At 54.8% G+C, this 26697-nt stretch overlaps 1 protein-coding gene across 1 annotated transcript in view; it reads right to left on the bottom strand.

The window, feature by feature from the left end:
* Positions 1–26697, bottom strand: part of RAI1 (retinoic acid induced 1) — a 131421-nt gene that overhangs the window by 53876 nt on the left and 50848 nt on the right. The gene's annotated exons all lie outside the window — the stretch shown is intronic.

The following is a 26697-nucleotide window of genomic DNA, read 5'->3' as shown; positions in this document are numbered from 1 at the left end:
GTCTGGGCTCAGGGTATGGAGTATGTCCCTGCCTCAGTCCTCAGGCCAAGAGCTCTCCCTGGAGCCCGCTCCAAGCATGTGATACCACCCTATCCCTCCCCGGGCCTCCATCTGCCCCTCTGTAAATGGAGGTGGCCAGCCTGACCCCACAGGGATAGGGTGAAGAGTACACAGGGCCCGGCGTTCAGCATCCTTTGGGGGCTGCCCGAGAGGGCCCACAAACTCTGAAAGGCAGTGGGCATGCGGTTAATAACGATGGCAGCAGTCATGAACAGAACACGGTTCTCACCAGACGAGCACATCACCCCAGTGAACAGGTGGGAAGCCTGAGGCCTGGCAAGTACACCTTCATGGAAGCCCCTCTCCCTCCCTGTGCACTTCCGTGCCTCGTTACAGACGACCTGATTTGCTTTCTCCAGTGCCCCCAACTCAAGCGTCTGCTTCAGTAACAGGATTTTTGGTCTATCTTGTTCACACTGCATCCTGAGCACCTGGAACAGGCCTGCACGTAGTAGGTGCTCGAGGTATTTGTGGAAGGCTGTATGGAGATTTTCTGATTTGAAGCTAGCACACTTTTCTTGACTGCATCTGCCTTTATACATAAGGGAGGTAAAGGTAAAGAACAAGACAGTGGAAAGGAAATACACTATTTCAAAGGAGTTTCCAAGAATAAAAAATTCATTCATGCCGGGTGCGGTGCTCACGCCTGTAATCCCAGCACTTTGGGAGGCCGAGGCAGGCGGATCACCTGAGGTCGGGAGTTTGAGACCAACCTGACCAATATGGAGAAACCCCGTCTCTAATAAAAATACAAAATTAGTCAGGCGTGGTGGCAGGCACCTGTAATCCCAGCAACTTGGGGGGCTGAGGCAGGAGAATCGCTTGAACCCAGGAGGCGGAGGTTACGGTGAGCCGAGATTGCGCCATTGCACTCTAGCCTAGGCAACAAGAGCGAAACTCTGTCTCAAAAAAAAAAAAAAAATTCATTCATTCCTGCTGTGGCCAGGCACCCTCGTGCCAGGCCCGGTGATGGATGCATAAGTTTCGCAGGCTCCAGAACTCCTGTCCCAGGAGAACCGGGACACAGGCAGTCCCAACAGGCCCTGCAATAACCAACCGGACCCCAGATGGAGGCTGGCCAGGCCCTCCTGGCCTTCCATGGTGGCTAGGGCTCACATAAGGACTGGGTGCACCGAGGGCCGCACTGGGGACACTGGTCCCCGGTGAGCTGCAAAGAGCGGCCAGCTGGATTTATCACTAAAGGGAGAGGGTTGGGGATAGGGAAGGGTGATGTGTGCAGAGGGTACAGCTCAGTCCAAGCTGTGAGGCACGGCAGGCCTTGGGGTGGAGAAGGCAGGCTTGAGAGGGTGTGGGCCGGGTCTGAGGGACGCTGGGTGCCAGGGGAGGAGCTCTGGGGTGACCCTGGGGTACCCAGGCAAATCTGAGGGTGAGGATGACATGACCCCATGGGGGAAAGCATGGCTGGGCCCAGGATATGATGAGCAGGGAAGGATCTGGGGGGGATATACCCCTGTTGGCTAGGACACTGACTGATGGAGGAGGACGTGCTCCTTGGAGGGACTAAGAGTCTCTGTGGAGAGATGCCCCAAATAAAGAGCTCTCCTGAGTCTACCACCCTCTGCCCTCCCTGGTCTCCAATGTCCAAGCCCCCTGCCCTTCAGTCAGGCCCAGCTGGGGCAAGTTGGTGGGAGTGGCCCCAAGGTCGTGGCAAACAGGGAACGCCAACTCACCCTGCCAAGTGGTTCCAGTGCCCAGTGCTCTCCCTGCCCTCCTAACTCTAGGCCTATACCCCCCGCTTTCTGCATCACTCCTGCCCCATCCAGCCAGGGAGCAAAGCTGCCAGAAGATAGAGCCCACTTAATCAGCCACTCAGCATTCCATAGAGCTGTATTATATATCATGCGCTGGGCCCTGTGTGGAGGGCTCACAGTCCAGCACTGGGGTGCTGCCAGGCTCTTGGGGTGACAGTGTGTAAACAGGCCTGCTAAACCAGGGTGGCAGCACTGTGACAGGAAGGCTCAGGCTGTGGGAGCTCAGAGGAGCCCTCTAAGCAGTCCAAAGGTCAGGGGAGCCTTCGGGGGAGGCACGGTGTGAATGTTGTGGGGGTACAGCTATGGCTACTTCTCCCCTCCTGACCTCCCTGTCCCACTCCAAAGCTTGTGTTCATCAAGTCACTCCAGACAGGCGGGCCTTCTCCACTCCAAATTACTAGCCCTCTCAGAGCCTCAGTTTTCCTGATCTATAAAATGGACCCAATGAATGCAGACTGGGAAAGTGCTTAGCAAGCACCTACTGTGTAGGTACTCTTCTTCTCTCCCCCACCCTCTGTGCAGAGACGGGCCTTCACCCTTGTCCCATCTTCCTAACCCAAGTAGAGGCCTGGTGGCAGCCCCCCAACCACTGCCCAAAAACGCTTAGGGCCCTGGGAGTACCAGGAACTGAACACTAGTAGGTATAGGCTGTCGGACATTATTTGTTACGGCTTTAATAACAGTTTACAGGGGGCCAGTTTCCCATGGATAAGGCACATAATTTCTGGAACTTTACTAATGCCACTAACTTGAGTTGTCATGGGAGGCAGGAGGGGAGTTAAAGATCAAGTTAGGGAGGCCGGGCACAGTGGCTCTTGCCTGTAATCCCAGCACTTTGGGAGGCCGAGGCAGGCAGATCACCCAAGGTCGGGAGCTCGAGACCAGCCTGACCAACATGGAGAAACCCCGTCTCTACTAAAAATACAAAATTAGCTGGGTGTGGTGGCGCATGCCTGTAACCCCTGCTACTCGGGAGGCTGAGGAAGGAGATTTGCTTGAACCCAGGAGGTGGAGAGGCGGAGGTTGCAGTGAGCTGAGATCATGCCATTGCACTCTAGCCTGGGTAACAAGAGCAAAACTGTCTCCAAAAAAAAAAAAAAAGATCGGGTTAGGCGAACGGCATAAAATGGCTTTGTACAAAATAGGAAAAGACACCCTAGGTGCCAGGCTGCACAGCTGGCCAGTGGCTGGATTTCTTCCAGGGATCCTTGTACAGTGTACAACTTGTACAACCATACACTTTGGCCCTAGGTTCAGGTGAGTGTCAGCATGGGGGCCTTTCCCTAAACGTCTCTCCTGCTTTACAGACCACCCAGCCCAGGTATGAGACCTTCTTGACATCCAATGCAAAGTTTGAGTGTGTGTGGACAAGCACATTTTTCTGAAGAGGGTCTAGAACTTTTTTCCAAATCCCAAAGGATCCACAGTTTCTCCAGTGTAGACTTGCATCTGGAGCGGAGAATGGTAGACAAGACTTTCTAGAGCCTGGAGAGAAGTTCAGATGTGTTCTGAGACACAGACATCTGTCATTCCATTTCTCAAGTAATGGACTTAAGGCTGAGTATCAAAACCACACACAGGCAGTTTGGAAAAAAAGGGCATTCCTGAGCCCCACCCCTTAAAATCTGTGATTCGGGGGTGGCCTGAGCCCAGGAATCTGCTGCTAGTACAAACTTCACGGTGGTTTATAGCACCCAGCAAAGCTCAGGAAGCTCTGATTTAATATATTGTTATTAGCTTGGCTCAAATTGCATTTTCGTTTGGTGTTGGTGAGGAAACAATGTATATACCCCAGAGATCACCCAACACCCAAAAGGCTATCCATGTATAACTGTACAGCTGATTTCATGAGTTTAGCTCTCTTTTGTTTTGTGGGAATGCCATGGGGGTAGGCGGTGTGGAGATTTTATCACTGTTCTACCACCCCCACCCCCACTCCAACCCTGTCAAGCTAAGACAAGGCACAGCAAGTAATGCACAAACAACGAGTCAGATGCTGGGCCTCCCAGGTCTGGTCGGCAGGGGTCCTGAGCAGCTCTCACTCCAGGCCCCTCCAGCCTGTGTCTGTGACCCTGCCTTCCTCCTGAGGCAGGGCCAGCCCCTGGGGCTCCTGTCTAGCCAGGACAGTGGGCCATTCACCAAGGGCACACACCAAACCAGGCTCCTCTGGCCTGGGGTCCAGGCCAGACACTGACCCAGTGCCCTGGCCTTGGAGACAAGCTCTTCTGTGTCTGCGTCTGAAGGCACATCTGTCTCCCTTCCTCCCAAGTCCCCCGCCAGTACAGCCGGCACCACCCTCCAAGGAAGCCTCAGGCTGCCTGATGAATGGAGGCATTCAGCAACACAAACCGAGCACCTACTGTGTGCCAGGCCACAGACAGGGCCCTGCCCTGAGGCACACGTGATGAAGGCGGAGTGCGCACAAAAAGAGGCAGGGCAGAGGAGTGCCAAGCAGTGCAGGTCACGGTCTGTGTGGAGAGCCTCCTGAGGGGGTGAGGAATCGGCCGGAAAGAACAACTTTAAGAGTATCCAGGAATGACGTGCAAAGGCCCTGTGGTGGTGAGGGGAGGGAGGGGCCACCGTGGCAAGTAAGGTGGTCGGCCCCCCGGGGACACGTCTGCAGTGCCTGGCCACCCACGGCCGGATGAAGATTAGGGGGCGCTGGCCTAGCAGGCCTCTCACTCTCAGACTCCAAGGGGCCAAGAAAAACTACGGAGAGGAAGCCCGGGTCTGGAAGCGTCCTTTGTTCGGGGCCGCCATCAAGGAGCACTCACCCCTATCCCAGGCTCCCGGGGCGGCTGTTCCGGAAGCCCCGCCCCTTTCCAGCCGCGCGCGGCCGCGCCCGCCTGTTAATCACAGGCAGCGCGCGCCAGTACGAGACCAGCCTCGCCCCGGGGGCCCCGCCCACAGGTCAGCCCCGCCCCTTTCCGCTCACCCCGCCCCGCCTCTCCGCAGTGTGCCGGCCAATCAGGGGCGTCGGCCCGGGCTGGGGGCTGGGGCCTGTGCGAACACAAAAGGCAGGAAATGCGAGTAGTCTCGGGCGCTGTCACCATGGCTACCTGCGCCCGCGCGCCGCCCTGCGCCCAGTCCCGGCACTGGCCCGCGGGTATGAGGGGCTGGAGGCTCCTGCGGGGCGCTGGGCTGCCCTCTCCCCACAGGGCTGCAAGACCCTGGGCCTCCACTCCCTCGTCTGTGAAATGGGGTCACATTTTGCCCGGGGCTGAATTCACTCATACTTCAACAAACATTTATTGAGTGCCTACTATGTTCGGGTGCTAGAGATCCACCACCATAAGAGATCAAAACAAAACAAAACAACACTCTGCCCTTGGTGGCTTCTATGGGGGGAGTTGGGGAGACGCACGGAAGGGAGGGGACCAATAAGCAGCAACATAAATCAGTAAATTGTACAGGGCGTTACACGGCGACTGAGTGCTCTAGGGGAAACATGCGCTAAGGGGAACGGGTACTAGGATCGTAAATAGGGTGGTCTGGCGGGCCTCATCAAGAGTGGTAATTTGAGGGAAGACTCTAAGGAGAAGGAATCGGCCCTGTGACTCTCCGGGAAGAGCACTGCAGGCAGGACAGGCGGCCAGTGCGTGCAAAGGCCCGAGGCAGCAATGTGCCCGCAGGAGAGCAAGGGGGTCACGGTGCATAGCTAGGGAAGAGTTATGACAGTGACACAGCAGAACAAGCCAGCAGGTGCTCAGTCCAGGCGCTATCTGTTCACTTTCCCTCCTCACCTTCCTTCTTTTTTGCTACCCTTTCCTTCTCCTCCAAGGACAAGGGGAAACACCAGCTCGAGGTGAGATAAACCTCACCTCAATGTTCAGGAGACATTCCCTCTGCAGTGTGGTCGGAAGGATCTCAGACCTAGGTCACTGGTCTGTGCAAGCTCTAGGGGCAAAGCAGAGACAGGAGCCGAGAAGTCAGGCTCTCTTAGCCTTTGCACAAGCTGTTCCCTCTGCCTGGCATGCCTTTCCTTTTCAGTCTGACAAACTCCCACCTTAGCCTTCAAAGCCCAACCAAATGTCACCTCGTCGAGAAGCCTGGGCTACCTGCCTTGGTGAGGCGCCACTTCCTGGAGCTACTCTTCCATACAGACGCCATCCTAGCACTGGCCACACACCCCTCCCTCCTGCTTTCCTGCATGGAGGAGCTGCTAAGGGGCAGAAAGGCCAACATGCCAGCACTCGTCAATCATAAAGAGTCAGAAAGACAAAACCCAAAGCTGACAGCTAATGGTTAGTAGCCACATGTGTACCCATCTTCCCCCTCTGTGGAGGGCAGAAGGAAACAGATGCCCTCCAAAAATGGACAGCTGAAATGATGAAGTGCTGAGCCCTGGCCCAAACCCTCAGAGAGATGTAGTCAACTACCTGGCAACCCTTGGACAAGCACAAAACCAGACCAAAGAGAGGCCAGCAACTGTGGCTCAGGCCGCATAAATTTCTTCTGGACATTGGCCTGCCTATTTGAATATCTGTGATGTTTGGTGGAGTCAGGGGTGAAGGTCTCAGCCTTTGGCTCCTGCATCTCCAGACACCCATCATGTGTTTCTAATGGGTATTTTCCCCTTAACATGTCATTTGAGCCCCTGCCTCATCAGTAAACAGGGCTAATTATAATACCCTCCTGCAGGGTTGTTGTAAGAATAAAATGGGCTCGGCCGGGCGCGGTGGCTCAAGCCTGTAATCCCAGCACTTTGGGAGGCCGAGGCGGGCGGATCACAAGGTCAGGAGATCGAGACCATGGTGAAACCCCGTCTCTACTAAAAATACAAAAAATTAGCCGGGCGCGGTGGCGGGCGCCTGTAGTCCCAGCTACTCAGGAGGCTGAGGCAGGAGAATGGCGTGAACCCAGGAGGCGGAGCTTGCAGTGAGCCGAGATTGCGCCACTGCACTCCAGCCTGGGCGACAGAGCGAGACTCTGTCTCAAAAAAAAAGAAAAAAAGAATAAAATGGGCTAATTTGAGAAAAGTGCTTACAACAGGGTGTAGTGATAAGGACTCGGTAATGGGTGGCTCTGCTGATTAGAGAGACCAATACAGCAACCTATGGGAAGCTTTGGAGTCACCAAAACCTGTTCTCCGTCCTTGGAGCCACAGCAGGACTACATTTCCCAGCCTCCCTTGCAGCTGGGCATGGTCACATGACTGTGCTCCAGCCAAAGGAATGTGAATGGAAGTGATATCTCCTTCCAGGTTGGACCCTCCACACTAAGCCAGCTTGATGCAGACCATGCCCAGGCCACGTTGCCATGTGGAGGAAACCTCCACCCCCCAGAAATACTCACCACCCTCCAGAAATACAAACTTCCATCTAGAAATGCTAGGTTGGTTTGTTGCTGCAGCTGGTCTTACCCTATAGGGTATGTGCTTATCCATTCACTCATATGCTCATTCAATAAATATTTAATGAGGCCCTAGTGGAGCTACATGCCCTATGCTGGGTGCTGGGGATACAGAGGGGAGCAACAGAAGGTAGGGGAACTCCCTGCTTTCATAGAGCTTACAGTATGGCAAGAAGGAGCAACCTTAGTAAATAAACGAGTGCAGGAAAGCTTCCCTGAGAGGAGATCTACAAGAGAGAAGAAAGGAGGAGAGAGAGTTCCAGGCAAGAAAGACCAGCAGAGGCAAAGGTCCTGAGGCCTCAGGGAGCATGATCCACTTCCTGGTACCAAGAGGGGGAAAGCTGAAGCGAAAGTGAGCTATCTCCATCACATTCCCTCTCTGAATTTGTTTCCTCATCTTTAACTTGGGGCCATGCTAATAGCCTCTCACAGGGCATCTCTGAATCTCAGAGGAGAAAACAGCACATTCGAAGTGCTCATGGATGCTCATTCATTTCTTGATGTTACCAAGAGTGGGCAGAAAGGCCTCTGCCTGATGCCTGGGCAGTGAGTGGAGGATGCCGGCTAGGAGGTGAGCAGAGCTGTCTCTGGGGCTCAGGAGGCAGAAGCAGGGAGGGAGAGTTGCTGCTATTAAGGCTCCTGCCACGCAGGCTAAATATCAAGAATCATCTCCAGCCGGGAGAGCTATTAGGCGGCAGCGGAAGCACTGGCTCTCTGGGGAGGCGGGCAGGACTGTCCCTAGAGGCAGCTCAGGCGAGCTGGTGCTAAGAGCGGGAACTCTTTGCTGACGGGCAGATGCTGGCCGCCATTCAGCCTCTTTCTGGACTGGGACGGTTGTGATGGGTATTGCAGGATTCGTGGGGAGATCCAGGAGGCCCCCAGGGGCTAATGTGTTGTTGTGCATTTCCCTGATGCTCCACACCAGCCCTGCTGCTGTCTCCTGAGGTCAGAAGCAGGAACAGATACAGCAGTTATTTGAGGTGTGCCTGCCACCAGGTACCAAAAAGGGCACAGGCGGGGGGGGGGGGGGGGTGCAGCTAGCGGAGGTCCCATTAGGGGCTGAAGCCCCCAGTGATTTGCAGCAGGACCACATCACTCCCTTGACTCACATACCTGTCGTGGCCCCTGAGGTCCCTGCCGCCAGCTTTCAGGCTCACCACTGCTCACTCCAGTGCTACCAAGCTCTGCAGCCCTCCACACCACAGTGCCCCATCAACACACGTGTGCGTACACTGTTTCTTCTGCCAGGTATGCCAGCCTCGGCTCCCATCCTCCTACACCTTTTCTATCATCTTTTGAGAACTGCCTGGAATTCTAATCATGGCTAAGCCAGTTGTCCAAGCAACCTCCCCTCTCTGATCCTTAGCTTACTCACTGCTAACATACAGAAGCTATTTCCTATCTCACAGGGTTATTGGTACAAATTAAACATGATGATGTATGTGAAAAGCACCTAATAGCATGTGGCACGAAGTAGTTATTTAAAAAGTAGAAACAGGCCGGGCGCGGTGGCTCAAGCCTGTAATCCCAGCACTTTGGGAGGCCGAGACGGGTGGATCACGAGGTCAGGAGATCGAGACCATCCTGGATAACACGGTGAAACCCCGTCTCTACTAAGAAATACAAAAAACTAGCCGGGCGAGGTGGCGGGCGCCTGTAGTCCCAGCTACTCGGGAGGCTGAGGCCGGAGAATGGCGTGAACCCGGGAGGCGGAGCTTGCAGTGAGCTGAGATCCGGCCACTGCACTCCAGCCTGGGCTACAGAGCGAGACTCCGTCTCAAAAAAAAAAAAAAAAAAAAAGTAGAAACAAGAAAACCCCCACAAAAACCACCCAATCAACCTTCTCGGAGCAGCACCTCCTTCAGGAAGTCTTCCCTAATCACACCCTGGCTGTCCCCTTCTCCATGCATTTGAGGGTAAGTGCCTTTTTACTGGGCCCTCAGCTCCCTGGATGGTCTCTGGCATGGCACTACCTGGGACAACAATGACTTACCTGGGCATCAGCCCCATCCCCACGAGCCTGTAAAGACTCTGAGGGCAGGGACATTCCTGGTGGGTGCCAGGCCACACAGTCAGTGTTAGATGAATGAGTAAAGAAGGTTGGGTGTTCTCATTCTCTTTGCCTGCCGCCATGTAAGACATGCCTTTTGCCTTCCGCCATGACTCTGGGGCCACCCTAGCCAGGTAGAACTGGTCTTGCTCTGTCGCCCAGGCTGGAGTGCAGTGGCACAATCACAGCTCACTGTAGCCTCAACCTCCCAGGCTCAAGTGATTTTCCAGCCTTAGCCTCCAAGTAGCTGGGACCACAGGCACACTCCACCATGCTCAGCTAATTTTTTAAATTTTTTGTAGAGATGGGGTCTCACTATGTTACCCAGGATGGTCTCAAACTCCTGGGCTCAATGATCCTCCTGCTTCTACTTCCCAAAGCGCTGGGATTACAGGCACGCATCACTGTGCCCAGCCAGATTGGCCCTTTTGAGATATCTTTTCAAGTGTTTTGCATGTCTGACAGCTGATGGCTCCACCTGGACCTACCAAGCACTCCTGTGGCCCCATCTAGAAGTGACTAAGCACAAGAGGACAGCTCCAACCCAACCGGTCGGCACTCCCCATACCCTAGGCCCCTGCCACCAAATTACCTTTGAAAAACCCCTAACATCAGAGTGTGGCTGGCCTCATGTCAAATGCCCCTGGAACCCTAGAATTCTCCGCTCTCAGCCCAGGATGGGCTGCCAGGACAGCCCTCTGTCGGTTGCCCTGACCTCAAGCTCTGCCCAGTGGTCCTGACCTCAGCCCAGACTTCAGTCTCCTTCCCAGGCTGCCACTAACTGCAGCCTCCAGTGATGGGGACTGGCCCACCCCACCTCCCACATCCTCCGACAGGCCACTAGTCAGCCAGTGGCTAAGTGCTAAGCGGCCAGCCTGAGCTCAGGGCTGGCTGGAGAAGGGGTTATAAAACATCCCAGGCAGCCCCAGGGGTTTGGGGAGGTGACGTGTGGGGGTCTGTGAGCTGTCTCCATTTCTTCTAGAAACCTCAGGGGTACTGTGCATTTACCCCAAATGAGGCTCCACTGACACAAATCTACCAGTGCCCCTGCTCTGGGTGGGAAGGCTGTCAGCTCGAGGCCCCGCTGGTTCTCTCCCCAACCCAAAGCTCAGATAGGCAGTTATGGATGTCTTTGATTAATAAGAAATGGGGGCGATGAATTAATCATTATGTAATAAATGCAGTTTGTTTGGCAGCCGTATCTTTCAAGAACATGGCTCTAGTATGTGTGTGAAATAATGAAGGGGTCCTCAGAAAACACATGGGACCGGGCGCGGTGGCTCACGCCTGTAATCCCAACACTTTGGGAGGCCGAGGTGGGCGGATCACCTGAGGTCGGGAGTTCAAGACCAGCCTGACCAACATGGAGAAAATCCTTGTCTACTAAAAATATAAAATTAGCCAGGCATGGTGGTGCATGCCTGTAATCCTAGCTACTCGGGAGGCTGAGGCAGGAGAATTGCTTGAACCTGGGAGGCAGAGGTGGTTGTGGTGAGCCGAGATAGCAGCATTGCACTCCAGCCTGGGCAACAAAAGAGAAACTCCATCTCAAAAAAAAAAAAAAAAAGGAAAGAAAAGAAAAGAAAACACATATGGTGCTCTGAGGTAGGCGATGGCTTTGGCCCCAGTAGCCCCCATCCCTGGGGGAAGCAGTGACTGAGGCTTCTTAAGGGGATGGCAGGAGCTCCTGAACTCCCAGGAGTAGTTCAGGGAGGGACAGAGAAAGGTGGTAGCTCCTCTTAAACCCGTTAGGGCAGGGGCTCTGGGCTCAGCTCAGGTTCTCTACCTCCTGCCCAGGGCCAGACTGACCCAGTCCGCTGCCTGCCTCGCTCTGAAAGAGGACTGAACAGATGTTTCCTTCAATCAGGAAAATAATGTTGGCTCCCAGATGGGCTGCGGCGCGAAAGCGCGTCCTCTCCCTGCCTCCCTTTGTGACAAGGCTTTCTTTCTGGGGAGCAGCTGAGCATCGGAGATGGCGAGTGGGGGCACAGTGGCACCCCCGGGGGCATCTGCCGGGCTTGGCTATCACCCGCGTCCCTGGAGAAGGAATCCAGAAGCACAAAGGCCCTGCTGGCTGCCGTTTCCAGTGCTCGGGGCTGACAGGTGCTGGTGGAGGATCTGCTGGCCAAGAAAGGGGCAATGGTGGCCTGGTAGTCAGGGGCTGAGCCCAGAGGGATGCCTCCCAACGCATGCCAACTCCACAACACCCGTGTGGGAACCACGCACCCAGTCCCTGTCCCCAGCTATGGTATGGCTTGGCTCCCCACTCATGCCCAATCATGGCCCAAGGCGGCTCCCACCTTGCAGGGCCCAAGCCCGCCCCTCTCTTCCGGCCACATCCTCGCAGCTTCCTCCACCTGCTGGCCACCATCCCTGCCTGCCCTGGACTCCACATGGGCCTCCCTGGGTACTCCCTGCTCACCCTTCTGTAAGCTCTGCTGGAGAAAGGAAGTTTTTAAAAACACACGCTGGACCAGGTCACTTACCTCCCTGCTTAAAAGCCTTCTGGGCTGGGTGCGGTTGGTCATGCCTATAATCCAGCACTTTGGGAGGCCAAGGCGGGCAGATCACCTGAGGTCAGGAGTTCGAGACCAGCCTGACCAACATGGTGAAACCCTGTCTTTACCAAAAAAATACAAAAATTAGCCAGGCATGGTGGTGTGTGCCTGTAATCCCAGCTACCCAGGAGGCTGAGATTGCAGTGAGCCGAGATCATACCACTGTACTCCAGCCTGGGCAACAGACCCTGTCTCAAAAAACAAACAAACAAACAAACAAACAAAAAAAAAACACCTTCAATGGCTCCCTGACTTAGAGAATAAAACAGAAACTCTATGGCCTGGCATCCAAGATCCAGACTCCCTTGGTGGCTCCCTACAGTGGGTTGATCCTGGCCATCCCACAGGGACCCCAAAGTCAGCACATCCCAAATAGCTCCCTTTCCTTAGAATATGCTCTTCCAAGCTTTTCCCTCTCTTTTCTTCTACCTCAAAACTTGTGATCTCTGTGGAGTCCCAGTTCACACTCCATGCTCCTTCAAAGTTCCCCGATCCCCCTTCCCTATCCTGCCAGCCCACAGTTAGTTCCGTCCTTTGTAGACCCTCTTCCATCATCACTTTACAGGCCCACTCCCCATGGAGGGGTCATTTATCAGCTTAGGGGTCAGTCTCCCCACCAGGACGGTGAGAGCCCCTAACAGCAGGGCTCAAGGTCTGATGCTTCTTGAAATCCTCAGGGTTCAGCACACAGTAGGTACACAGTAAAGATTTAATTGTGTGTGTAAATGCCCATAAACAGAGTCAAAGACTCACATTACACTAGTAAAAGTAAAGACCTCTAGGGAAGCCTAGACAGGAACTCTGACCTGCTTATGTGCCTCTACAGTCTCCCTTTTCTTTTTTTTCTGAGATGGAGTCTCGCTCTGTCACCCAGGCTGCCGTGCAGTGGCACAATCTTGGCTCACTGCAACCTCTGCCTCCCAGGTTCAAGAGATTCTCCTGCCTCAGCCTCCTGAGTAGCTGGGATTACAGGTGTGTGCCACCACGCCCAGTTAATTTTTGTATTTTTAGTAGAGACAGGGTTTCACCATGTTGGTCAGGCTGGTCTCAAACTCCTGACCTCGTGATCCACCTTCCTCAGCCTCCCAAAATGCTGGAATCACAGGCGTAAGCCACCATGCCTGTGCCGGCCTCCCCTTCTTTATTTACAACCATTTCCTTTCTTTTGTAATTAAAAAATGATTTTGAATGAAAACCACACCAAGGCTGCCCCTGACAAACTGCCTGCTATTTCTGTGAGCCTGTTCGTGTGGGGCCTTGCCTTTCTGGCTACTGACCCCTCATGGCCACCCTGAGGGTGCAGAGATGGCTGGACCCACTTTACAGAACAGCAGACTGAGGCTCTGGGCAGGGAAGGGCCACCCAGGGCAGATGAGTTGGCGTTTGAACTCTAGGGGAACCTGAACTCCATGCTACCCGCCTAACCTCCCCCAGGCAAGCTGAGCATTAATGACAAAGAGGGGTGATACTGGCAATCCCACAGGGAGTCCTAGGTGGACAAGTCCCAAATCTGTTCCTCCTCAGGCATCCCCGTATGCACCAGTGCCACCATTCACACAGTCACTCAGGTCTGTAGGCAAAGCCTCTTAAATACTACGTGGCCAGAACTGTGCAGAAAATGCAGTGACTGTCTCACAGCCCAAACCAGAATTGGCCAGACAGAGCCCCTGCTGCTCTCCCCTCCATTCCCCTTTTACCTCCCCTCCCTGCCCTGGGCCTGCCCGCTCTCCTACTGCCCAGCCAGGGGTTGCAGAGTGGATCTGGACCCCACGCAGCCTAAAAGATGTCCTTGGCACTCCCATGCCTCATGCCAGTTCCTGATCCTGGAGGGATCCATGGCAACCAAGGGGCTAGTAACAGTTCAGATTCCCAGGCCACCTCCAAGGATTGAGATGAAGTCAGGTCCTAGGACGGAAGCAGTGCACGTGCCCATCCAGCCAAATCCTGGGCTGTTCCCACATTTGCCAGCTGAGCTTCAGAGACTTGGCGCCTGCCCACTGGGGTCAGGAGGCAGCCCCAGAGAAAACATGTGTGTGGGGTCTGCCGCCCACATGTCCTGGCATTTCCAGTGGCATACACTAGTCTGAAGGAGGCTGGATACCAGCAGTGATGGGCTGCTGCGGGCAGGGGCAGTGACTGGGCTCCCGGACGCTGCTGCTCCGGGGCCTCCACACCCCTCCGGAACTGTGTGTTCCTGCGCCCTGGGGGCCTGGCGTATAGTATGGCACAAGCAATGCTTAGGATGTGGAACCGAGCATAGAACTGGGTACAGATTCCTCCCAAATCACAAAGGCTACCATTTATCAAGTGACTGCCCATGGTGAGTGTTCTGCCTTCAGGATCTTGTTTAAAACTGGGACTGGGGTGTGAGCCCACTGGGAGGCACTCTGGGAGGCCAAGGCAGGAGGATCACATGAGCCAGGAGTTGGAGACCAGCCTGGGCAACATAGTGAGACCCCACCTCTACTAAAACATTTAAATAAAAATTAGCTGGGTGTGTTGGCATGTGCCTGTAGTCCCAACTACTCATGAGCCTAATGTGGAAGGATGGCTTGAGCCCAGAAAGTTGAGGCTACAGTGAGCTGTGATCATGTCACTGCACTCCAGCCTGGGCTGCAGAGCGAGACCCTGTCTCAAAAATCAATCAATCAGGGACTCGAATGAAGGGAGTTGTAATAGCAAAAACGTTTTCCATACATTCACCCCACAGAGACTTACATAAATACCTGGCTCCTGATTCCCAGGCTGGAGAGCAGGCGGGGACACTCTGCAGCCCAGGGAGGTCTGAACCACATCCAGATCTCACTGGGGACAGGGATGGCCGAGGGGCCCCACAGGGTTGTAGAACAGTGCGTGTGCAAGAACCCCCAAACCAGATAAGAAATGCAGGGGATTCCCAGAGCCTGGAGGAAGGTCTAAAGGACCTTCTAAAGGTGCCCACCCTTGGCTCTGGGGGACTCAGGTGTGGGACAGCATGGACATGAACTTCCGACTTCGCACACTTCTATCTCTCTCTCTTTTAAAACAATGAGTGCATATTATTTGTTAAAAGTAGAGGGGATATTATTTTTGGCAAAGTTTCCAGTGAATTCAGTGCCAGAGCTTAGGGAGAGTGGAGTTGGTTGGAGGTTAGTCCTTCCAGATAGGTAGTTTCAGACTCTGGAGAACATCCATCCATTCATTCATTCATTTACTCACTCACTCATTCATTCATTCATTCAAACCAAGATCTGACCCTCTGAGCAACTTGCCTGCTACCTTAGGCCTCGGCAGTTAAGAATTCCTTCATTCATTCCACAAATATTCATTAAGTATCTGTTGTGAGTCTTGGGAGCCTCTGTCAGCCCTGTCTGTGGTGAGCCTGGAACTATGATCAGGGGCTGGGCTGGGAGTAGACGGGCCAGGGTGGGGCAGGCAGGGCAAAGCCATGTGGCACTGCCTGGCATCTGCCGTGGGTCCTGACGTCCCTGCCCCTTGACTCCTGAATATCATCACCCGTGGCCACAGAAGCCCACCTCCCACCCCAGAGCCGGCAGGCACCCAAGACGGGAATTATGGTCTCCACAAGAGACACTGACATGAAGCTGGTTACTGCCTTTTCAGCAAACGTAATTCCTTTTTATTAGAAAATTAAAGGGTCGGACCAGCTTGCCAAAAGCCAAAAGAGCTGAAATGTGCTTTCCTAAGATATGCAGCGTCTGATAAAACGGATTTATCCATCTCCCTCCTGTTCTATCATCATCTCCCTCAGCCAGTCTCTCCTCCATTCATTCCCCTTCCACTGGCACCGAAGCAGCGGCCGTGAGCTTGGCCCTGGCCAACAGGCCCAGCACCCTGGATGTGGGGAGTGTGCTTTTGTTTCCTTCACGCTGAGCCCCACTCCCGGGCTTTAAGCCTTTTTAGAACGACCTCGGGGATTCTCTTGCTTTCCTGAGACGCAAAGGCTGCCTGTGGCCTCTGCTAAGCTGAGGATGTCAGGAGGGGAAAGGCAGGAACAATAAAGGATTGAGCTCCCGGAGAAACAAGCTCATCCATCTGGAGACCCAGGAGCAGGCGGTTCCAGACAGAGCCGGCTGAGGGAGGCGGCCAGGGCAGAGAGCCGAGGACGAGTCCCGCACTGCCACACAAAAAGCAACTATTCAAAACCACCCAGGGAGTTCTCTCTTATTGAAAAGTCCTTGATTCTTCCCTTTCTGTGGCAGAACTCATGAACAAGGGCCCCGTCTTATTAATGGGGTGATGGAGGGGCCCGGGAGGGAGGGTCCCCCTGCTCAGGAAGGTGGCCGAGCCCGCCCTGCAAGTCATTAGGAGCTGGTAACTAAGGTAACTCCAGAATCGGATTTTCTTCCCACTAATCTCTCTTTTTCTCTTTCCCTTTCTCTCTTTTTCTCTGCTGGTCAGATGCTACCTTCCTGGTTTAGAGGGGACTCGGGAGGGTGGTGGGGAGAGAGGGAAAAGAAAGACGTGCGTGTACGTGCGCGCTTAAGTGTGTGAATGTGAGCATGTGTGCGTGCGCACGTGTGTGTGTGTGTATGTGTGTGTGTGTGCTGAATACTAACACGGTCACCACACTCCGGATGCTCTGACGGTGGGCGGGGGTGGTGTCTCGGCTCAGGTATGTGTGCCCCTACCCTCTCCCCACACGTCCCCCCCCCCAACCCTCCCACGCGCCCACGGCCTCCCTGTTCAAGGGCAAATCCATTCCCTCACTCCCTCCTTGAGTAACAAAAGACGAGATTGAGTTTCCTTTCACCTGCTCTGATGGAAGTCTCTGCTTTGGCAGGTCTAGCAGAGCCTGCTTTGTTCTGGCGAAAACCAAAATGGGATCTGTCCTGGGGCCTGCTGGGGTGGGCAACAGGGTGGGGGTCAATACAAAAATCAATATGAAAAAAAGCATTGTCCCCCAGGCTCCTGCTGCCTGAACCTCCCTCCCTGAAAGCTGAAGTCCAGGGAGGTGCAGCCAAGTCAGCTTTGCTCTGAGAAGACAGGTTCAAACCCCAGCCAGGCCACCTGAGGGCCACGTGGCCTGGGGCAAATTCGTTCACTCTCTGAGCTGGTTTTCTTGCCCTACACAGCAACCCTATAGAAGTGCCTGTACCTATGCAAAGCCCCCAGCACAGCATCAGGTCTCTTTCCCACCTGGTCCTCTTTAGGGCGCAGAGCAGATGAACCACTTCTACCAGGGTGGGTGGGGAGCAAAGAAGAGATGGGTGACCCCCAGCTCTCCAGAGGTGGCTGTGTTGGGGTTCCAGCCTTCCAGGTAGTGTTTCTGAGGAAGAGGCACACCACCGGCCCCTGGGACCTAAGGGTTCTCTGGATGACAGAGGAGGAGCTAGGGACCCCTGGCCAGGGTCCTCCCCAAAGGGGCCCTGGACCACCAGCACAGCTTGGGGCAGGCAGGACCCCTAGAGGCTGCACAGCTCCTTTCCCCCTGAGCACAGAGAAGCCCAAGGTCTCCCAAGGCCCTAGCTGGGCACTAAGCCCAGAGCCCCAGGCACAGGGCTTACCCCATGCGGTTGAATACCCTCTTCAATGGACGCTGATGTCTGATCCCCAGCTATCCCCACTTTGGAAGGGCTCAGCTTGGCCTGTGATTCCCTCAGGGTGGGGCTGCGGCATCTGGAGGCTTCCATCCCCCCTCCCAGTGGGGAGAGGGAGCTGCCACGCGGTGAGTCATGTCAGCTCAGCGGCTCTATGTGCCTGGGGGAAGGGCTGAGCACCGCTGCCCTCCATCTGGGCCCAAGGCGACAAGGTCAGCCCCCGTGGCCCACTGGCTGGCTGGACTGGTGTCTGGGACCCACCCCAGGCGGCCTCCGGGTAGTTCCCACTGCTCCAGGACCACCCTCACCACCCCGCACCACCACCAACGCAGGGAGACTGAGCCTGCTCAGAGTGGGGTGGTGGCTTAAGGCCTCAAAATCCCCAAGGAGTGGAGGTAGGGATGGGGTCTGTGGGGCAGCTGGAGGTCAGGGGAAGCAGGCAGGTGCTGGAATGTGTGGTGGGGATGGGTTGTCTGGAGCTGAGACAGAGCAAAGCTTTCCTAGCTCTGGAAGGCAGGAGGGGCCACAGCCCCATAAGCAGCAGGCATCCCAGGCCCTGTGGCCACAGGTTCCCTGGCCGCTGGCTGCCAGATTCTCTCCCTGCCTCCTTATCCCTCCCCATCTCTCCCTGCTCTGCCCTCTTCTTTCTCTCCCTCCTGGTCAGGGCTGCTAAGCAAATGGATTGCAAATGGGATCGTGCGTTTTCATTTGCACCCACCTTTGCTTCCCCAGCTCCTGGGGGCTGGCTTGTCCCATCCTGTCCAGCCATCTCTGTCTTCCCTTCCTTGGAGGGCAGCCATAGCCACACCTCTACCAAGAATAGGCTGTGAGCTTCCAGACGCCAGGGGTCAGGTGAGCTAGTGACAGAGCCTTGCAGAGCTTGGCTCCTATCTCCACGGTTTTCAAGAGAGCCTTTACTGGGCGTGTGGCTGCCCCAGTGTGTGAGCAATGTGCACAGAGGAGGCGGCCTCACTCCCGTTCTTCACTTCAAATTGCCTGTCTCCCTTGTCATACAACTTGTCTCCCCCAGGGGTGGAGGAGGCCCTGGGCAGGCTGTTCCCACTGACAGAAATTTCCTGAGTGCCAGGAAAACATACCTCAGAAATAACACTGGTGACAGCTGCTGCCCTTCCCCAGGATACTACCGGCAGCATGCTGGCCTGTCTGGGTAAGGCTGGGGGCCCGTGTATTTATAAAAACAGGGAGGACAGCCCATGCTTGTAGCACTGAGTCCTTCTAAGGTAATGCAGGCCTGAAAACGCCTACCAAGTCAACCCATTTCCCAGATGGAGAAGACTGAGACCCAGAAGGGCCCACAAGTAGACTCTCTGGCCCTCTACAGGCCATCAGGGTCCAGTGAGTACAGCAGCTTCCTGCGTGGTGCCTGGGTTGCCTGAGTGCAGACACACACAGCTGCAAGCTGGCAGTTGCTACATTTACCCCAGCACCTCAGAGCCACCTTGAGAAGCTCATGGAGGGGTGGGCCCCAGGCTCATTTCAAGTCCATGGCTTCTCCCAGTTTCCTGCTGGTCCCTGGAGTCCTCTGCCCCCGCCTTCACCGGCAGACAGGCCAGGCCCAAGGCCGTGTGGGACAGCAGGGACCACCCAGGTGGCGGAGGCTCCTCCCAGCCTGACCGCAGCAGCCGGGAAAACAGGCTCCTCAGCTGCACCCTCCAGCCCACCCCACCCCGCCCCGCCAGGCCAGCCGCCTCACCCAGCACTGAACCAGGAACTGGGCCTGCTGCCAGCCAGCCCACCCCACCCGTACCACAGCCCCTCACCCACCCAGCCCACCCCTCGGCGCCCGCCAGATATGGGAGGAGGCAGTAGTCTCCTGGTACTCACTGCCTCATGCTACCCTAGCCTAGATCACCCCCTCACCTTCCTCTGTCAGGGCTCAGGGGGAGAGGCCCAACCTTTCTACGGCAGCTGCCATACTGGCCTGAGCCCATGAACCCCTCGACCCTGTCTCCTTGAGCAGCAGCCATCCACCTCACGCCCACCACCAGCATGTGAAGCCACCTGCCCCCTTGGGATGGCACTGCCTCCCTCCTTCTGGAGCCAGGGCAGGGGGCGCCCCCTCCCCCCGCCAGGGGCAGGGTCTCTGTGCCTGCCTTACACTTCTGAGGCTGGATCACTGAGGCTGAAATTTCAATTAAGGAAGAGAAATAATTACTCTGGGGCTCCAGGCCTGCTCAAGTGGTGACAGGCCTCAATATCTGCTTCTCTGGAGTAGAAGGAGGTGGCTGGGGTCCCCCGCCCTGAAATCAGGCTGAGCCCAAGAAGGGCCCTGGACCCTTGCCCATGTTCAGCCTTGCAGCCCCCCTCCATCTGTCTGCTGCAATGAGGCCAGCCTCAGGTGTCCCCAAGGTAGGGGGATATGGGGTGGGGGGATGGAGGAAAGGTGCAGGCTGCTGGCAGAGGGGGCTGGGGAGCAAGCCTCAGCTGGCTTGACAAAATTGAATTAAATTAAATTTAACCATTCAGTCACTGCCTATCCCTGTGGTGAGCCTAGAGGCTGCCAAGACCCCACCAGAAGCAGGTAGGGACCCCAAGAGCAAGACTGGGCAGCTCTGGCCTCCTTCTGGTAGGATTCCAGCACAGGCCAGGGGTTGGTGGGGGTGGCAAAGGCTGCATTCTGGAAAGGCTCCTCAGAAACCCCCTCTGCAGCTCAGCAGGAGTGAGTCTGGGCAAGACCCTCCCCTGGGCCATCTGCAAAACAAGGACCACAGGTGGGGTCTCTGGGCCCCTGAGACCCTCCCCTATTGCCTCTTCAAGTGGCCTTGAAACAGCCAGGCTGAGCTGTGACACCCTCATCTTCAGAAAACTCCTTCCCTAGAAATGTCCCATCCTCAATCCAAAAATGTCCCTTCTCTGAGAATGACCTGTTTCCTCCCCAGAAATGCTTGATTTTAACCCAGAAATTCCCTAGCTCCAGAATGTTCCATTTCCAGAAATGCTCCATCTTATCTCCAGAAATATTCCCCCTCATCTTCAAATGTAATCCATTTCCAGAAATGCCAGTGGTCTATAGAGGCTCCACCCTAACTCCAAGAATGTTCCACTTCCAGAAATGCCACATCCCATCTCCAGAGATGTTGCATTTCAGCTCCAAAAATACCTCATCTTCAGAAGTGCCCTATTTTATTTCCAGAAATACTCCAGCATCATCTTCAAAAACACACCACTTCCAGAAGTATTCTAGTTTCTCTCTAGAAAGATTCCATTTCCAGAAATGTCCCATCTCTAGCAATGCTCAGAATCCAGAAAAGCCTCATCTTTACTCCTCAAAAATGCCCTCTCCCATCTCCAGAAATGTTCTCATTTCATCTTCAGAAATGCCCCTCCTCCAGAAATGCTTTTCATCTGTTCTCTAGAAACGTCCTCATCCTGTCTCCAGAAACACCATGTCTCATTTCTAAAAGCATTCCATTTCTGGAAATGTTCCAGCTTGTATCTGGAAGTGTGCATGGCATCTCCAGAAAGGTCTCTCCATCTGGTCCAGATGCTGCAGAAACACAAAGACCCACTTCCTTCTAGATCTCCTACAGAGAAGCTAAGCAGCGACTGGGCCTCCTCCCCACCCGTTCCTCTGTTCCTTGGGACCTGTCGGCCATCTGCTGGGCCTGCTCTTATCCCAGAGCAAGGACAAAGTCAAGAGCAGTGCTGGCAGGTGCCAAGGTCTCTGGGAGGGGGAGCATGAATGGTCAGGGTTTGGAATGACTGAGAGCCTCCCAGGACTCAGCACAGCTCCCTCCAGACACGTTCTAGCCACAAACACCTCCACTGGCCCAAGTGCACATACTCACAGTTCACAGTCAATATCCACACAGCCCAGAAATGTGCCCCCTCCTCCAGGGCCATATGCAATGCACACTCACAACATGCAAACCCACACTCAACCCTTGAAGCCCCACCCGCACAAGTACACACAGTGTACACAGATGCACGCACATAACACAGATACACAAACAAGTCCACTGTCACACATCACACACCCACACACACAATCACAGTCCCCCACATTCTTCAGGCCTCTCGTGGGCCAAGTTGAGAGGACACCTAGGGGTAGAAGCCCTGTCAGTCCCTCCAACCAGGCTGGGTTGGCAAGACAGGGCCACCTCAGAACTGCCGCCGAGAGACACACAGCCCTAGGCACTTTGCGCGTAGAAGGGACCACAAAAGAGAGGAAGGCACAGGTTGGGCATCTGCTTGCATACCTACCCACCTAAGATGTGGCACCCACTACCTCCTGGAGCATCCCAGGCCACTTCTAGATCACTTCTGAATGACAGGAAGTGCCTCTTTGGGCCGGGCATGGTGGCTCACACCTGTAATCCCAGCACTTTGGGAGGCTGAGGTGGGTGAATCACTTGAGGTCAGGAGTTCAAGACCAGCCTGATCAACATGGTGAAACCCCAACTCTAATAAAAACACACAAAAAATTAGCTGGGCATGGTGGCGCATGCCTGTAGTCCCAGCTACTTGGGGGGCTGAGGCAGGAGAATCACTTGAACCCAGGAGGCGGAGGTTGCAGTGAGCCCAGATCACGCTCCAGCCTGGGTAACAAGAGTGAAACTCCGTCTCAAAAAAAAAAAAAAAAAAAAAAAAAGCCGGGCATGGTGGCTCATGTCTGTAATCCTAGCACTTTGGGAGGCCGAGGGGTGGATCACCTGAGGTCAGGAGTTCAAGACCAGCCTGACCAACATGGTAAAACCCTGTCTCTACTAAAAATACAAAGTATTTGCTGGGCGTGGTGGTGGGCGCCTGTAATCCCAGCTACTCGGAAGGCTGAGGCAGGACAATTGCTTGAACCCGGGAGGCAGAGTTGCAGTGAGCTGAGATCATGCCTTTGCACTCCAGCTTAGGCGACAGAGCAAGACTCCATCTCAAAAAAAATAAATAAATAAAATAAAAAAATAAGGCCGGGCGCGGTGACTCAAGCCTGTAATCCCAGCACTTTGGGAGGCTGAGACGGGTGGATCACGAGGTCAGGAGATCGAGACCATCCTGGCTAACACAGTGAAACCCCATCTCTACTAAAAAATACAAAAAAACTAGCCGGTCGAGGTGGCGGGCGCCTGTAGTACCAGCTACTCGGGAGGCTGAGGCAGGAGAATGGCGTAAACCCGGGAGGCGGAGCTTGCAGTGAGCTGAGCTCCAGCCACTGCACTCTAGCCTGGGCGAAAAAGCAAGACTCCGTCTCAAAAAGAAAAAAATAATAAAAATAAAACAAAAGAAAGTTCCTCTTTGGATGGAACGGAAACCTTTCTGTCACCTCTGTCCACACAAGCAAGTCCTGCTCTCTGGAGGTGCAAAGCCCATTTCCTGTTGAGATTTCAAACAGATTCTCTCCTCCCTGCCCCATGTCAGGTGGGAAAGGAAAGAGGGACGGCTGTTCCTGGGGAACGGGGCCTGGAAATAGCTTTGTGGAGGGCGAGCTGGTGTCAGAACATGCAGATACACACACACTTAGATGTACAAACATGCAAGCACAGATACGTGCCCCCGTGTGTGTCCAAGGAGCTCACACGCAGACACGCAGGCAGGCATGTAATACACCTAAACACGCTGAACTGCACATAAGGAAGCAGGTGATGGGCCCACTGGTCTGCACCAGGTCTGTCCCTGACACCTCTGCAGTGGAAATTCTTGGAGCCTTCAGGTGGGTGGGAGGGAAAACGGGGTCTGTCTCCATGAACCCCATTCCCGGTGGGCTTGGTTAGCTCTGGTCTGCTCCCACAGGAGGATAATTACCATTTATTAAGCCTCCCAGTTTAGAATCAGCCACAATTAACTGGAACCTCCTTAACATCCCCCCAACTTTTTATTGTTTTGAGACAAGGTCTCGCTCTGTCACCCAGGCTGGAGTGCAGTGGAACAATCTTGGCTCACGGCAGCCTTGACCTCCCAGGCTCAGGTGATCCTCCCACCTCAGCTTCTGGAGTAGCTGGGACTACAGGTACTCACCACCATGCCTGGCTAAATTAAAAAAAAAAATTGTAGAGAGAGGGTCTCGCTATGTCAAGCCCCTTTTTTGGTCCTTGGGGGCTAAAGGCAGGCGTGAACAGCACTTGAACATGCCCTTCAGTTTGCCTTCTATGTGGACTCCTTTGTGTGACACCCCCCAACTAGCCAGCGCTTGACTAGAAACAAGGCTTCAATGTCTGTCCTCACGCATCCTCCTCAATCCCTCCCTGTGTCCCAGATGCTCATTTTCTCTCTGCCTAGACCTCTCTCCTCTAGGAACCAAGATCCTCACCCAAAAATGTGAGAAAAATAAACCCCAGCAGTGGAAGACAAATCAGAACGTACACGTGGTCACAGGGCCCAAGATGGCCAGACCTTTGCATTGGGTGGTGAGGGGGCCCCGGGTCCCCCAGCCCCCAGGAGCAGCCAGGCCTTCTGCAGAGGCTTCTGCATTGGTATTCTCTGTCCCTCACAGCCCAAATTACACCGGCTCTCCTGGGACCCTTTTATCGCACATTGTCACTTCAGCAAAAGGTTATATACGAGAACATGGAAATCCCTCCCGCATGTTAACTAAAGGAGCATTTTAAAAAACGCACCAGAGAAAGAAGCCCACTGAAGAGCCAATTTTTTCAGTGTCTTAGAGAGAACGAGCACTGGACTGGGAGTCAGGAGTCGGAGTTCTTGTCAGGGTCCTGCCCTTACTGGGACCTGGGGCATGCCATGTCACTTCCCCGAGATCCAGTGTTCTCATCTGCTGAAAATGAGAATAAAAGCACCCACAATGGTGCTCTATCAGGGATGCTGTGAGGGTCATCTGAATGCCTGGAATGAATGAATCATCTTATAGAACAAGCAGAATCTGATTGGTGTTAGTATTCAGGCTTTGCCAACCAAGTACTTAACAGGCAAGGAGAACACGGTATTATTCCCCAAGCATTCTGCGTCCCTTCACACCTCCTTATCTTTCCCCACGCAGTGCCCCGCACCTGGTGCACCCTTTCTTTTTCTTTCTGGCCTGGAGTATTCTCAGAAAACACCAAGACCCAGTTTGGAATCAGTTTCTCAGTTTTGACATTTACTAGATGAGCTTCAAAGACATAATCTGCCTCAGATCAGGGAAAGCCAGGATGCCAGGGCAGGAACCCAGGTCTAAGCAGTGTGGCAAGCTCCAGAGTGCCAGGGCCCAGCTGGCACATGAGTGGGCACTGCAAGGAACCAGGTGACTCAGAAGGTGGCAGCCCCGTGGCAGCTCTGCCGATAGTGCCCTGTGGGTGTGTGGCCCTGCAATGCCGACCTGATTTTTTTTTTTCAGGGAAGCAAAATGTAGAATTTGTATGTGAAATCCAATGTTATTGTTAAAACCCTGGGTTGGCCAAACAGCGCCCACCTGGGGGCATTGCCAGAGGACAACCTCTGGCCTGTGTGCTCAAGCCCTGGCCTCTCTGTGGAAGAGATGGCAGAGGAGGCAGCAGGCTCTGCACAGGGCATGGGAGAGTGAGGGTCTTCCAGGCAGGGCCAAGGGGACAGGCAGGAGCAACAGCTGGGCAGCAGGACTGCACGAAGCAGGGTTAACTGGCGAGGAGAAGGCTGGCCGCCAGGTAGCAGTAGCCTCTGGGCCTTGGTCAAATGGGGATGATAACAGAGCCCAGCTCCGGCAGGTGATGAGAGGAGTGCGCCAGGAGCTCCTGGCGTGAGAACAGGCTCAGTTGGGACCTGTAGGATGAATGAGGGAGGAAGAGATTCTTAAAGAAGTCTGCACACCCCAGGAGAACACAAGCCCTTTATAGAGATGCCCAAGGAAGGACGTCACCTGCCTGGCATCACACAGCAGCTGACTAAGTGAATGGCAGATCCAGTCACCACACTGTGACCCGTGATCCCATTCCCCTCCCCCAGACAGAAGGCCACAAACATGGGGAGCGTCCTGAGGAGTACTAAGAAGATCTTCCCTGCTCCAACCTGTTCCTGCTTCAGGCCTGTGGCCTGCCCGGGACTCCGCCACCAGACAGCTTCTGTCCGAGTTAAGCAGTGCCTTCTTCTCAGTAAGGAGGCCAACGCTCCCAACATAGCCCAGGGTTCGGCCGCAGGCTCACTTCTTACCAGCCATGGGCCTTGAACCACAGTTGCCAGACCTTTCCAAGCCTCAGCTTCTTCATCTGTAAAATGGGTATGGCAGGAATCTTTCACTGGCAAGGAAGGTCTGAAGACTGGAAACAGCAAAGTGCCCAGGGTTGGGCACCTAGGAGGCCTCACCGAGAAGAAGCTCTGAACGCGACAGTTCCAGGTATCATTCTTATTCCCCCCGCCACTGCCTCCCCCAGCGATCCTCCTCCAGCCTGCACCAGGCTCTGAGAACAGGCTCTGGGCACTGTTCCTCTCCGTGCTGAGCTTTCTTTCAGGGAATTATAATCTGCTGAGCTTTAATTACCAGTCCCCCAGGACCATCACCTACTTCCCCAGCCGAGACTGAACAGTCCCTCCCAGTGCACAGCTCACAGGGGATGCAGGGCTAGGCTGAGCTGCTCTGGGCTTAGGCAAGAGCTTGGGGAGATGGTCAGGTCCCTGCTTCCCTCTAGACCAGAGTTCCAGGCCTGCACAGCAGCTCCAGGAGGAGGGAGGCTGCTCTCATCCAGCCCACACCCCAGAGGACTCAGGAGTTCCCAGGGAGGAAACTGAGGCCCCACTCAGGTCCTCTTCTGATCCTCTTGAGCCTCTCCTCATCGTCCCTGTGTGTTCCCACTGCTGAGACTTAGCTCCAGCCATGCTCTCTGTCCAGAGCACCCGTCTTTTCCTACTGCCTTCAAGATAAAACTCTTCAAGCAGTCAAGGCCCAGACTCTTTTGTGGCCTCAGTCCCTGCCTCCGCCTCTCCAATCCCACCTGCTTGCCACCCACACCCCCGGGCCTCTGGCATGCTCTGTCCTGCAGCCAACATCCTTCCTTCTGCAGCAAAATGCTTGCTCTTGGAGACCCAGCCCCTGTCCCTTTGGGTGCCTTGGCCAGGGCACCTCGGCCAGACCCTTGGGGCCATCAGCAGATCCTGTGAAAGGACTGAAGAGAATGAAACACAGCCTGTAAACGAGGCATGAATCAGATGTGCAGGACAGGCCTGGCCGCCGGGCGCCCCAAGCACAGGGTCAGGCTGACCTGGTTCAGGCTGATCCCAACACCGTGTGTATGGCCCCTCTGCTCCCACGTCCTCACCTTTAGGAGGGCTACCAAGGGCTAGGTGGGTATGAGAAGCACACCAGGCTGGCACCATGCCTGGCATCTGGCAGTTCCCAGGGCCCTGCAGAGCTTGCTTCCTTGGGCATCGCCTGCCCTGCTGCCTAGAAAGGGCTCTCTCTCAGCCACTCAGGGGCTCTGGCCCAAGGTCCCAGACTGCGAGTGAGC

Source organism: Macaca mulatta, chromosome 16 (assembly GCF_049350105.2).
Source record: "Macaca mulatta isolate MMU2019108-1 chromosome 16, T2T-MMU8v2.0, whole genome shotgun sequence".
NCBI lineage: Eukaryota > Metazoa > Chordata > Mammalia > Primates > Cercopithecidae > Macaca > Macaca mulatta.
This window is presented reverse-complemented; position numbering and strand designations above follow the sequence as displayed.